The 13144-nt window shown below is 39.3% G+C and overlaps 1 long non-coding RNA gene across 3 annotated transcripts in view; it reads right to left on the bottom strand.

Annotated features, from left to right (window-relative positions):
• LOC112650791 (uncharacterized) overlaps positions 1–12693 on the bottom strand; it is a 42982-nt gene extending 30289 nt beyond the window's left edge. For 2 of the 3 annotated variants that reach the window (XR_004810459.2, XR_003130446.3), the window contains exons 1-2: positions 12548–12693; positions 12064–12189 (exon numbers count right to left, since the gene is read on the bottom strand). This is a non-coding gene — a long non-coding RNA (uncharacterized LOC112650791). Of the gene's footprint in view, positions 1–11327; positions 11525–12063; positions 12190–12547 lie in introns of those variants that run through there. The other variant, XR_003130447.3, reaches the window with a different exon arrangement.
• Positions 12694–13144: the final 451 nt, after the last annotated feature.

Below are 13144 nucleotides of genomic sequence, written 5' to 3' on the forward strand. Positions count from 1 at the left end.
AGATGGGAATTTGAGGACGTGTGCATCATGACATATTTCTTAAGTGTAACATTAAAAGGATTTTTAATTGAACACCCTACAGGTTAGGCAGAATTTGGAAAACACTGAGCATCACAAAGGTGCTTATAAACTTGCCCGTTAGTGAATTTTGTTAGATTGTAAGTTCTTTGAAGGAAAACCAAAAACATGGCATCTTCTAAACTCAACAACATTACAAAAAGCCAAAAACTAGACATTGAATTAAATTGTATTTCGATTCGGTAACTTTGAAAAGCAGAAATATCAGGTAGGGCACCTGCTATTTATACAGTAGATTTGTATTCTGGTCCTAAAGGCAATTCCTATAATCAATTAGTATTGTATGAAGAAGTAAAAATTCCATCAACTTCTAGCCCTAAGATTAATTGTATGTGTGGTTTAGCCAATTTTATAGCATTTCCTTGGGAAGCTTACCTATAAGAATTTCTATCTTAGGGGGTTACTGTAAATATTAAATAAGGTAGGATATGGAAAAAAGTTTAAAAAATAGCTTTTCTTAAAATACACTTTATAATAAAATCTGTATCAAAGTATCAATCACTTGTTTATTTTTTGCTCAGAAGCATTTAGTTAAGTGGGTGCTTATTTAAAATCTGTAAATCTTTTCTCTCTATTTAGACTCTTAATAACTATCCATTTAATGAGAGAATGATGTGATGTCGGACCCATTTCCTGCAAAATATGCAGCTGTTTTCATGGCACTCTGAGCCTTATTAAAGTGATATTTTGAGAATTATTTCACATTGCTATTCAATTACTATATGGTTTTAGAAAATACACTTTCACCTCATCAGGATGTTGCTGATTTATTTTATCAGGACAATAGCAAAACTAAAAAAAAATTACCCACCATCATTGGATTTAGTAACAAATTGATAATCTTATAGTTGCTCTTTTAATAGTGTATATAGATTCTCACCCTCCCTTAAAATTTCAGTTCTTAAAATACCCCTGTTTATCTTGCCTTTTGTTTTTTATGGGTGTTTGTTTGTTGGCTTTTCTCCCTTAATTCTGCTATATTTTCCGCAGGCCAAGACTAAAGAGGGTCCAATGTTATGCCTTCTGTCTGATGAGGAATACAGTTGGTCTGTCTGGACTTGACACTTTCCTACCCATACACAACCCCCAGGTGGACGCTGGGAGAGGAAAGGAAAGATAAAGAGTCACAGGTAGAAAGAGGGCAGAGCTACAACTTCCCCATGGCTCCCACTGGTTCCCTGGATGATTGAAGGGCACTGCTTTCTGGCCTCATCTGTCTGGAGGGGGAAGGGAGGAAGCTCTCAGGCAATGGCCATTCTTCCCTCTTCCTGGGGAATCACCTCAGGGGATACACCCCCCATCATGGGACCTACCCACGGCCCCATCACTGCTGCTCTATGGATCAAAACGGAAGTGTCAGAGGCCTTGGAGCAGGTTTCCTAGCTCTGACCTGTGCAAGATTGAGAGAAAAAGAAGGAAATTAACCAGGCATTGATGTTCTGCTATTGAATAGATAGTCTGCTAAGGGGTTTGCATATTTTGGCCACAGCCTTGTGAAGTGGCTATTCTTACTTTTTCATTGGTAAAGAGATAATCTAAGCTCAGAGTTTAATCAGCGTGGTTAAATCACACAGCTAGTAAGAAATAGAGCTATAATTAAACTAAATATAAGGACTGGAATCGTGGAGTGCCTGGGTGGCTCAATCGGTGAGTCAACCCACCGACTCTTGGTTTTGGCTCAGGTCACCATCTCATGGAGGGTGGGATTGAGCCCCACATCAGGCTTCATGGTCAGCAGGGAGTCTGCTTGAAGATTCTCTCCCTCTGCCCCTATCCCATTTGTGCTCTTTCTTTCATATATATATATATATTTTTTTTTAACTTAAAATAACTCCCAAAATTCTGATAGTCATACACACTCTGCAAAATGATCCAAGTAAGTAGCTTTTAGAATTGTGCATATAGTAAATGTTAATAGGCCCTGGCCAACGGCCAGGCTGCCCCTTCAATGAGTAAAGTTCTCATATACCAAAAACAAAGCAGACAAAACAAAACCCATAACTTTCAAGGCGCACGGTCTTTGGGTTATTGACCCTGTTTTCCATTTCAGGAACTGTCATGATACTAAGTCCAAACAATGTTTTTGTTTTACACTTAGCCAAGGATTATCAAGCATTTTTTTTGGACTACAACCAGTGAATATTACACAGTATGTTACCTCATTATTCCCCCAACCCATGCCTGCCCCAAAGGGAATTTTACACCATTCATTGTATTGCTAGGAATAAATTCAATTTCAAAACCTGTGCCAGCATAGATACTTCTTTTGTTTTTAGGTGCCTGATTCCCATGCAGTCCTATAGTTAGCAATGTGTACTTAATGATTAATACAAAGCTTTTCCATTTATGAAAAGGAGGAAAAAATCTCATCTTCCATGTATTTAAGGTCTACACAAAGAAAACTATGCAGTGCATAGTGTTACATAATTTAGATAGAATACGTTTAGGGCTGACCCTTGGGGAAATTGGGAAGGGGTGAAACTCACCTTTCAACATTCTTAGCCTCCCACCTTCCAAATTCCTTGTAGCATCCTATGCCAGATATCATTATTTTTAATGACTGGCCCCTTGAGGCAGCCAAATGAATGAATCTCTACTTGTGAAATGCATCAAATAAAAGGAGATATTTGGGAAACGGTTAATTTGCTCTGAAATCACAGCAGGGAGGCAAGGATTTGTGAGAAAGGGTTATCCCTCAGCATTTGCCTCCCACTATCCCAGAGGTGAGATCCCACGTTTAAGCAGACAAGCAGATAACCAAGGAGAAGAAACACCGAAACAATTCTTCGGAAAATGGAACCCGGCCAAGGGGGCATTTGTTGATTCACTTCTAGCGGAGCTAGAGACAGAGGCCCCTCCCGTGTCCGTTCTGTTGGCCAAGGCACCCAGGGTTTTCTCTTTACAGTTGCTGTCAAAAATGCATGAGAAGAAACTCCGCTCTTCTCCAAAAAATTTTCTTCTTATGGAGGTAAGAACGGAAATCTTAGTTCAAGGTCTTCTATTAATATTCCGGAATAAGTAGGTAGAGTTGTGAAAGGTTCTATAAACCTTTAAATTGCTATTAGCTAATCAGAATCATTGTTCAGTGATCATTATCTGTCATTAAATGACCACTGAATCAGAATGTTCATACTGCTTTTCAATTAAAATGTAGAATAGCCAGGACGGGCTCAATAGCACACAGAGCAGCAGCCATGGGACCCAGTGAGGCTGCCATTACCCAGAGGTAATTGACCACTTAAGAACTTAAGTTAACTTCTTGATGCAGCTGGCTATTTCTGCCAATGTCATTTCTAAAGGCTTTTCCTACAGAAAGAGCACTCGTATAAACAATATGCCTTGTAATGGGGTGTTCAAGATAAAAACTGCTCACAATTTTTAAAATTCCATCCAAGTATGATGCCCTGTCGGTTGTTAGGGATTCACGCAATAGCCTACAGAAGAAAGAGATGAAGAAATGTGACGGCAGGATAGAGGCCACGTAGGTAGCTCAGGTTATGATCAGGAAAGGATTTCGCTTTGAGCTAAAGTGTATTTACACACGCACTCACCCAGAGACACACACTACTATGTGTGTGATCTATGAAACATCAAAGCAACTGATGGCTAAATGAAAAATTCAGTCCGTCAGTCAACTCAAACACGACAGTAGACGACGTTTGGCTATTTCTTTTTCTCTCACATGATTAACAATTTCCATGAAAAGCAGAGAGATCCTAAAGACAAGATAGGACGGGCTAGTTATGGAAGAGTTAAGTTTTCCATAAGAAAGAGAAACACAGTTAAATACTACATCACAAATTACCATTTTTATGTCACTACCCCACGATGACTTTAGCACTAAGCCTGCTACATCTTCACACTCTCATTAGGATATAATGCATATTCATGGTCCTGATTATATAGCCACTTTCTTGACTTGTTTTAATTGTGCATAAAGACACTGTGACAGGAGACCTGACCTTTTCAAGATCATTTTCTCTCCATTGCTTTTCACAAAGCTATTAACTTGTCTCCTTCCCAAAGATTGCAATAATTTATTTCCCATTAATAAAAAATTCCTGGTGCCATGCAAATTAAAATTTATTCAGCAAATAGAATTCTTTGGATTATTTTCTAATGGCTTTAAATACTTCCAGCTTAGAAAGAAAAATAATATTAATGGGTACAGGCTGAGTGGATAATTGCATACATCGGAGAAAAACGAATATACAGCCAATGCTGTAGCTTACCTCACATCAATTACCTAGAAGAGTTGCTTTACTTCTTTTTTCAAAAAATATATTAAATAATTTATTTCAGGGGGTATCATTATGGTCTTGAAATGATCCCTATTACATGAAAAGCTCAGCAACTTACACGTATAAACAACACATGTTGGTATAAGAAAACCAGACCAAGTTAAAAAAAAATAAAAAAGAAGTGTGTAGGTGTAAATGACATTATTTAAGGGGGTCACTTAGCTGAAGTGGCAGTGAATTACAATATAACATGAGCAAGGAATAAATGAAATGCAAGGAATTAGATTCCTTTTCTTACTAAATGGCACCTGTCTTGCTCTTTGTAATTGGTACTCTGTGAGAGAACCAAATTTCCAGAGGATGTTGCCTTTGAACTTCATTATTCTGACAGAAGTTAAGAATATCTTCTTCGTGCTACGTACTTTTCCCCTGTTCTTTGCATTTTAGGTTAATTGATGAAAATCGGGTGTTAAAATGTTTATATACAAAATGTTTTAGACCTAAAGTTCTGTGGGTAGCACATAATAATTACTGTCAACCTATTTGCTCCATATAAAAATAATACCAGTGCCTAAAGGTTGACATTTTAACTTTGGGCCATCATAAACATAACTCTTTCTGGTTCTTGACATAGTAATTGCATTGGACAGGAGGGATTAGAACACCCAGGAGAACTTTGTGGGTTTGAAATTTTCCAATGGAAACAAAGCTCTTTGAGTGTTTTCTTCATAGTCTAGGAAATTAGAAAAGGAAGGAGTGGGTGGGCAATCTAGTTAACCTGCCAAATGGGGCAATTTTTCCCCTTAAATAGAAGACTTCATTGTCTGTTCCAATCTAATTTTAAAGATTTCTTTTCCTGTCCTCTCTATAATCCAAAAGGGAAAAAAAAAAGATCAGAGAAAAGAACTACTATTTTGATGCTATTTGGTAGATAATGAGATTTTTATACCGATTATTTCACTGGACCCTCAGATGATTTTTTGAGCCCGGTAAGGTCATTTTTCACACCTTGCTTCACAGGAAAGGAAACTGAAGGCCCATAGAAATGAAACTATGTGCCCAGAGTTACAGGCTAATAAATTAAGAAGCCAGGACTGAACCTAAGATTCTGTGGCTCTTCCTAAGCGCCTACCAAATTAACTCAAATAAGCTAGACTTAACCTCTGTAGTGATGGTTGTCAAGTGGGGGCAATATTGCCCTCCAGGAAACATTAACAATGTTTGGAAATGTTTTTGGTTGTCACAACTTGTATATGTGTGTTAGAGGCTGCTGTTGGCAGCTAGTGGGTAAAAGCCAAGGTAAACACCTCACATTGCCCAGAACAGTCTTCCAAAAGTCAGAATTATTTGGTTCAAAATGTAATGGTACCCTTGCTAAGGCATTCTGTTCTATAAACATGCGATAAAAAAAAAAAAAAAGAAGTAAACAACTTTATAGATACTTGCATTTTTAGTTTGAAAGCATTGGGTTATCTCTCTACAACAACGGAAAGAAAAGTAGGAGAGAGCCAAAAGCAAACAAAGCCAGAAAATAAGGCAAAAACAGTCCTTAGGTGAAGACAAAAATTAAAATAATTCTATAATTATTAAACGATTCATCATTGAATGACATAAATATTAAATGTTTAATCACTTAATTCAATAATTATTAAATGATTAATCACTTAATTAATTAAAATAAAATAGTAAAGGGAGAATGTTTAGATTAAGGACGCAGGAAGGTCCTAGAGCACACAGCAGATGAGAAAGCTCTAAAATGCATCCGGAAATAAACACCAAAGATGATGCGGATCACTGGATGGCGAGGAAAGGACACTGTCATAAAAATACAAATAGTTGACACCTGCCATGAGACACCCAGTAACTGTGTTAGGCGAGCCAGTCAGAGAAATGCTCAGAAGGAGAGCAGAGAGACTCTAGAAAATACTCCTCAATGCAGGACACAGAATCAGCATTTCTAGTGTGAAAAGCTTGACGATGAGTGAAAAAGAGAGCAGTTCCCTGGACTACCAATAACGGTAAGGCTGGAAAATCAAAAGAGGAGTTTAAATAGGAGTTTAAACTCAGCACAGAGCACTCTTTCTCTGGGAATTCATCTTCCTTGTTCTGAAACCTTTAGCTGCTATGTATTGTAATCAACGTAGTAGGAGGAGTATATTTTACCCTGTTCAGTCATTTTAATAAAACGAAGCATTACAGAATATTCCGGTGTTTTGTGAAATTTAAGGCAGTCCTGGGATTTCCAGCCTTACTAGGAAATTAAAATTAACAAGGCTCAATAAAATTATGATGTGTGTGTGTGTGTGTGTGTGTGTGTGTGTGTGTGTGTTTTAAACAAGGCAGAGCAGCTTCGTCGAAAAAAGATTCTCAACAACGGGTAGCTCTTTTGGGTTTCTGGACCCAATTGCAACATGTGGGGTGGGCACCTCCCCAAACTATCAGCAATTCTTCATCACCTGCAGGAAGATACAGCATCACGACACTCCCTGAACACAGCACCAGATTCCACAGGTTGAGGGCTCAGCCTTACGAGACCGGCCTCCACCAGCCCCAGTTCGGCTGCCAATGGCAAGCCCGGGCTGCTACTTTTCCTTCTGACCAACCGGGTATAAATCGGAGGTTCCAACCACCCTCTCCAACTCAGGATGCCAATCTCAAGACTGTACTGCTGACCCCCTTGGTATAAATCAGCACAACCACAACCTGCTCCTCGGGTTTGATTAATTTGCTAGAGCAGCTCACAGAACTCAGAGAAACATCTTACTTACTGGATCACTGATTTATTAAAAAAGAATATAACCCGGGAACAGCCAGATGGAAGAGACGCATAGGGCAGTTCACAGAGCTTCCATGCCCCGTCCGGGGCACCATTCTCCCAGTAGCTGCATGTGTTCACCAACCCAGAAGCAATCTGAACCCCGTCCTTTTTGGAGTTTTATGGAGAATTTATTCAATAGGTACAATTGATTAAATCATTGGCCTCTGGTGACTGAACGCAATCTCCAGCTCCTCCCCCTTCCCAGGAAGTCAGGAGACTGGACTGGAGGCTCCAACCCCTTTAATCACAAGGTTGGCCATCCTGGCAGCCAGTCCTCTGCTCTTCGGTGCTTTCCAAATCTCACTTCATTAACACAACACTACGCACCTTTATTGCTCTCATCACAAGGGTTTCAGGGGCTCTGTGCCAGGCGAGGGGACAAAGACCAAATATATAGTTCTTGTAAATCATAATATCACGGCAACCTCAGCTAAACCTTAGTTGCCTCTTAGCAATCTTGTTGAAAACTATGAGAAAAAGTTGATGAAAGATGAATAGTTTAGGAGTCAGACAACCTGAGAAGAGGATTTGAAGTCTATCTCTCCAGCTCTTACTGGCTTACCTATGGCAAAGATTCCCAAACTTTGCAAACATCAGTTTCCTATTTGGCAGACGAGGAACAATAACAACTATCTCTCGGGTGGTATTAAAAATACTTCACGACTAGCAAACCATGGATCCGGATCAAAAAGAATGGGTGCACTGACCAATGAGAATGGACACGAGCTATAAACAACCAATATGACCACAGGGGTCACTGATGGTCATCCCTGCCTTGCACACAGAGTTCTGTAGAGAATTACATAATTTTGTTTATTTAGTTATTCATCTATTTATTACACGTGTACCGGGATCTAGATGCCCGCCATATTGGGTCCTGGGGATATAGAAGTGATCAAACACAATTTCATGTCTTTGAAAGACTTAAAGTCTAATGAGACCAATAAGATTAATATAATTGCATATGTGTTGGGTATTATTAATATTGAGCTTTATTCAGTTATAGGTCTTTTGAGGTTCTACCCACTTGCAAGTCTCCAGCCTTAACTTTTTCTGGGTGTCTAGTCCTGGGCTTTCAGCTGCCTGTTGGACATCTGTGGCTGGATGCAGGTATCTCAAACAACACAACCATCCCAAACCAAATTTGCCACTGTCTGTGCCAAACAATTTTTTCTACCTCATGCCTCAGGATGATCCTATTATTTGCCTCTGTTGCCAGGCCTCAAATTGTGAGGTCATTACTGAGAATTTGCTATATCATTCAGGGCCCCTGTATCATTCTCAGCCAATCCTGTGGACACATCTGATCTGATTCCCTCCATGCCTTTCCCAGGCTCATACTAATCCAAAATATGTTACCTCCTACCTGGCTTCCTTGCTAGGCCCTCTGCTTTTGCTTCTATGACATATACTCCTAATTCCTAACTTTTTTTTCTATCACCAATGACTAAATTCTGTTTGTTCTTTAAGACCTGTCATATCACTGTGTGCTGTTTTCTATGGATTACTGCTTTCTGAAATGAACTTGTTCATGTATTTTCTTACATGGTCAGGTCTTCTCATCCTCTTTCCCCTCCTGAGCTACCTATTAGCTACATGACTGCAAAAACTGAGCTCATCATAGACATTCGGTAACTATGTGTTGAACAAAAGGAAAGCCCCGCTCTGGGTTCTCACAGGTTAGTGTCTCTTAGCATCTTGCCAATTGTTGCTTTTAGGATCAAGAACCACACCCAAAGTCAATGGCACAAATAGTTCTCCCTATAACTAAAAAATATGTTGTGTCACTAGTTTTTTTTTTTCTACCTGTACCTACCCATTGCTGCTGAACCAAAACTCTGTGACTTTAAAAATTGTTTAGCTTCGACAGTAAAAAGAAACCTTAGCTTTAGTCCATTAGAACAACCTGCCCAAACCTCATTTTCTCCTGCACCTAGATGAAAGTAAATTAAAGAATGTAGATTAAAACAAAAGTGCGTAAACCCTGCTGTTTCTCATTTGCTGTGTTAATCAAGGCTGCAGGAAGAACTTTCTGCCTCCATTAGCCTATGTTTTCATTTTCTGTTTCTCCCTCCTTTCTCTCTGTTCTTGTATTCTCTGCCACCCATCTGAGCCTTTGATACCTTTCCAGAATAAAAATGGATCTTATTCAAACATAAACTATTCAAAACACTTGTGTTAATTGTACAGTAACAGAGAATCATTGTACGTCACAGAGTAAACTGTTTTCTTTTTATTAACTTCTTTTCCCCTGAATGAAAAAAAAACTGTTAATTTTTTAGGAAATCTGAAGACTTACAAAGAAGGGACCATTTCAGACGGTACATCAGAAGGGCCAGATTCCTGGTGCTGACAGTGAACATTTGGGCAGTACTTTGATGATTGATTTCCAAATAAATTGAACATGAATTGATGCTATGAAGTTCAGAGGAAAGGGAACCCTGACCTGTATTACCCGGAAGGAGACACCTCTGGCCTCACCAATCTTAATTTACCTACATTCTAATCACATTTCAAAAAAAGTTCCCTACTTAGCTCCCTTTTTTTTTTCCTTTTTTTTTTTTTCAGCTCCCTTTCTTACTCTTCATTTTCTCATAGCTTTTGACTCATTGCATAATTTTATATTAGTGTTAAACAAAATCCTCCTTATCACAGAAACTGAGATGCAAGATGCCACAGTGACTTAGTGCATCTGTTTGGGAAATTTATTTCATCAAAGGCAGAGCTACCATGGGTCATTTTTGTTGAAAGTGATTTCGCAATCATTATTCAGGAGATAGTCATGGAATATTTTTTTTTCCAGCAGGCTCTTATGGTGCCCTAATTTATGTGGCCATTTAAATGTATTGATTATTGCCTAGTGGCACTGGAGATATGCATCCTGAAATCAGGACTGAGTTATGGATTAGTTAGCTGAAAATTTATGCTGTGGATGCATATCTGCTTAATTAAATAGAAGTCATATCCTCTTAAGTGAGACACTCTTTAAAGCTGTGCCTATCAAAACAAGAATAAAAAAACAAAGATATCCCCTTATGTAGAGGAAAGGCATCTTACTATAAGAAAACTGTAGCTGTTGGTCAGCCTCAAGCACAGAAACCCCATGTCATCTGATGCACCCAGCTGAGTCATTACTGTTGGAGTTCCACTCTTACCTCTGCTGGGAATTGCCTTAGCACTTCCTGATGTACCTGAATAATGAGGTTGTTGCACCTGTGAAATAATCATCACACAACCCACAACCACCCATGGGATGCTCGGCACAGCAGATGTTCCAACTCATCATCTACTGGTGGGCTGTCTTCCTCCTCAGACCTTGTCCCACTTCTCTCCAGCGTGGAGCATGTTATTTAACCAAATGAAGACTAAACTCAGCAAACAGCATGAAATTCAGCTGCACTGTCTTCAAACCAACACTGTGTTCAACTGTCCCCATCTCCAGTGTTCTGTTTGAAATATGGAATGAGTATAGGACAGTCACAGTTATCGGCACCCAAACCGCTCTACCAAAGAGAAAGTGTGTCAAATCGTATTATTTGTAAAGAGAATCAACAAATAATGAAATCATTTTGTTCTCTTACCCTGAGAAAATGGCAATTTAGTTCAAGACTAAAATTTAGAGTGATCTAAACATTTCCATTCAGTTCTCATGAAAACTTTCTACACACAAATGGGATGTTTTTGAACTCCAGGACATGAAAAGCTCCATTGTTAGCTTAATTTTCACATGCACATACATGGAAAATAGTGATGTTTTATGTTCACAGTGATGGCTTTAGTGCTTTTACAGTAACTGCAATAAATGCGTGCGGTAGAAACTGTTTGAATGTTAACCCATTCTGAATTTCTGAAAATTAATTCGTAATAATACATCAATGGTTGACGTTCTGAGGATCCTTCCTTGTCCATTATAACCTTCTAGTTGGGGGATTAGAAAGTTGAAAACTACATTTCTTATGCTGCCTCACCACCATGGTTCCAGTTGCAAATCAGTTTCTACCCTTTATATTCAATAAGACATGTGAAAGGTAGACTTGAGGGGATGGCCACCTTCTGATATCTCTAGGCCAGTGGTTCTCTGAGTTTGGTCCCTGGACCACCAGCAGTACTAGGGCTAGGGACTTAGTAGATATACAAATTCCTGAGCCCACTTTCAACCTACTGAATCAGAAATTGTTGAGGTGGGTTTAGCAAACGGTGTTTTAATATGCCATCCATTGGATTCTGAAGCATATTCAAATTTGAAATTCACTACTAGGCTTCTGGCTACTGATTAACAAGATGGTGGATACCAGAGGCTTCCTTGCACAGCACTTCATTCCCCAACTTCCTGACTGTGGAGATGTGGTGGCGGCAGTGACATCTTGATTTTGATCTTCTTTACTTCCTAATGGAAAATATGGGTGTCCATTATCTGGTTTCGATCCATTATCTGGATGTGAGAGATGGTTATGCCCCTTGCACTGATGTCCTGTGTTTAGCACAGCTCTAGAGGCAGCCTCCAGAATAGGAGTTGCTTTAGTAGATCACCTGTATTGTTTTGGAAGTCATTTGGGGAAGACTTGCTCCTTCTGTCTTTCCTGTAATCTCATGAGCATCTGCCTACACTAAACTTTCTGCTTCAAATATCTAGAACAGGGCCTGTTTCTTACACAAAACCATGTCTGAGACATTGTTTCAGGCAGTTTTGAAACATGGCCCCAAATTCTTTGAACCGCTTCTCATCAAGAGGCGGGATGTCTGTGCCTTTGAAGCCCTTGAATTTGGGCTCCAGGACTGCTTGACCAGTTACATACAGTAGAAGTGATACAGTGCTCAGGTTTTAAGAAATTAGCAACTTCTACTTCCTGTCTCCAGGGACATTCGCTCTTGTGACCCAGACACTAGTCTGTGAGGAAGCCAAACAATAGCCAGAAACCAACTTACCAACCATATAAGGGAGACATTTTGGATGTGGCTTCTTCAGGCCCAGGCAAGCTGCCCCAACTGATGGCACAAATGACAGAAATTAATCTTCCCTGCGGAGCTCTGCCCAAAGAGAAGATTCATGAGCTAAAAATCAATAAATCAATAAATCAATAAATCAAATCAATAAAATCAATTAAATAATATTAAAAAAAGTTATTCAGTTGATAGCAAATGTCATTTTTCCTAAAAGTCTGATGTTCTTTGATTTGTTTATTATAACTAATTACAGGGTTTAAAAAAATATTGTATTTATTTATTCCTGAGAGACACAGAGAGAGGCAGAGACATAGGCAGAGGGAGAAGCAGGCTCCCTGTGGGGAGCTCAGTGTGGGACTGGATCTCAGAACCCCGGGATCAAGCCCTGAGACAAAGGGAGATGCTCAACCGCTGAGCCACCCAGGTGCCCCTAATTACAGGGTATTGTAATGGACATTACACTTACATAAGGTGAAACTAACTGAATGTGAACATTTTGTTCTTCTTCTTCAGATAAAGATCTCAGAAGACCCTGTGGTTGCTTTTAGCCACTGGGTTTTGCCGTGATCAGTTATGCAGCAATAGATATCTGGAAGAGTCCCTAAGCCAGAATATTTGTAGAATCAGAACAAAGATTTCAAATCTAGGCCAAAGTGATGTCACAGTTAGAGTTTCCCTAAAGCAGATCCAGATGTGAGGTGGTTGGGGTACGATGATAAGAACTAGACAGTAGGGAATTTTGAAGACGTGAGGCCCTCCTGTCAATTTCACATCCTATCACAGAACTGGTTTCAGTATTTTCCCCGTTTAAGTTTGATGATGTAAAAATATCATGTTTTCTGCCATGGAGACTCTTACATAAAAGAAAGAACTTATATATACACATATGTACGTTTTTAATCTTTCAGCTTTATATTTAAGTGTGAATTTATAGAACAAAGCACTGGAATTAGGGGCAATACAAGGCAAATCAAGGGATGTCAACTTTTTTACCAGCAAGAGGTCATTTGCTGTAACCTGAGCTACTTCTCAGCTGATCAGTCTTACAATGTCACATTTCCCC

Source organism: Canis lupus, chromosome 29 (assembly GCF_003254725.2).
Source record: "Canis lupus dingo isolate Sandy chromosome 29, ASM325472v2, whole genome shotgun sequence".
In the NCBI taxonomy this organism is placed as follows: Eukaryota; Metazoa; Chordata; class Mammalia; order Carnivora; family Canidae; genus Canis; species Canis lupus.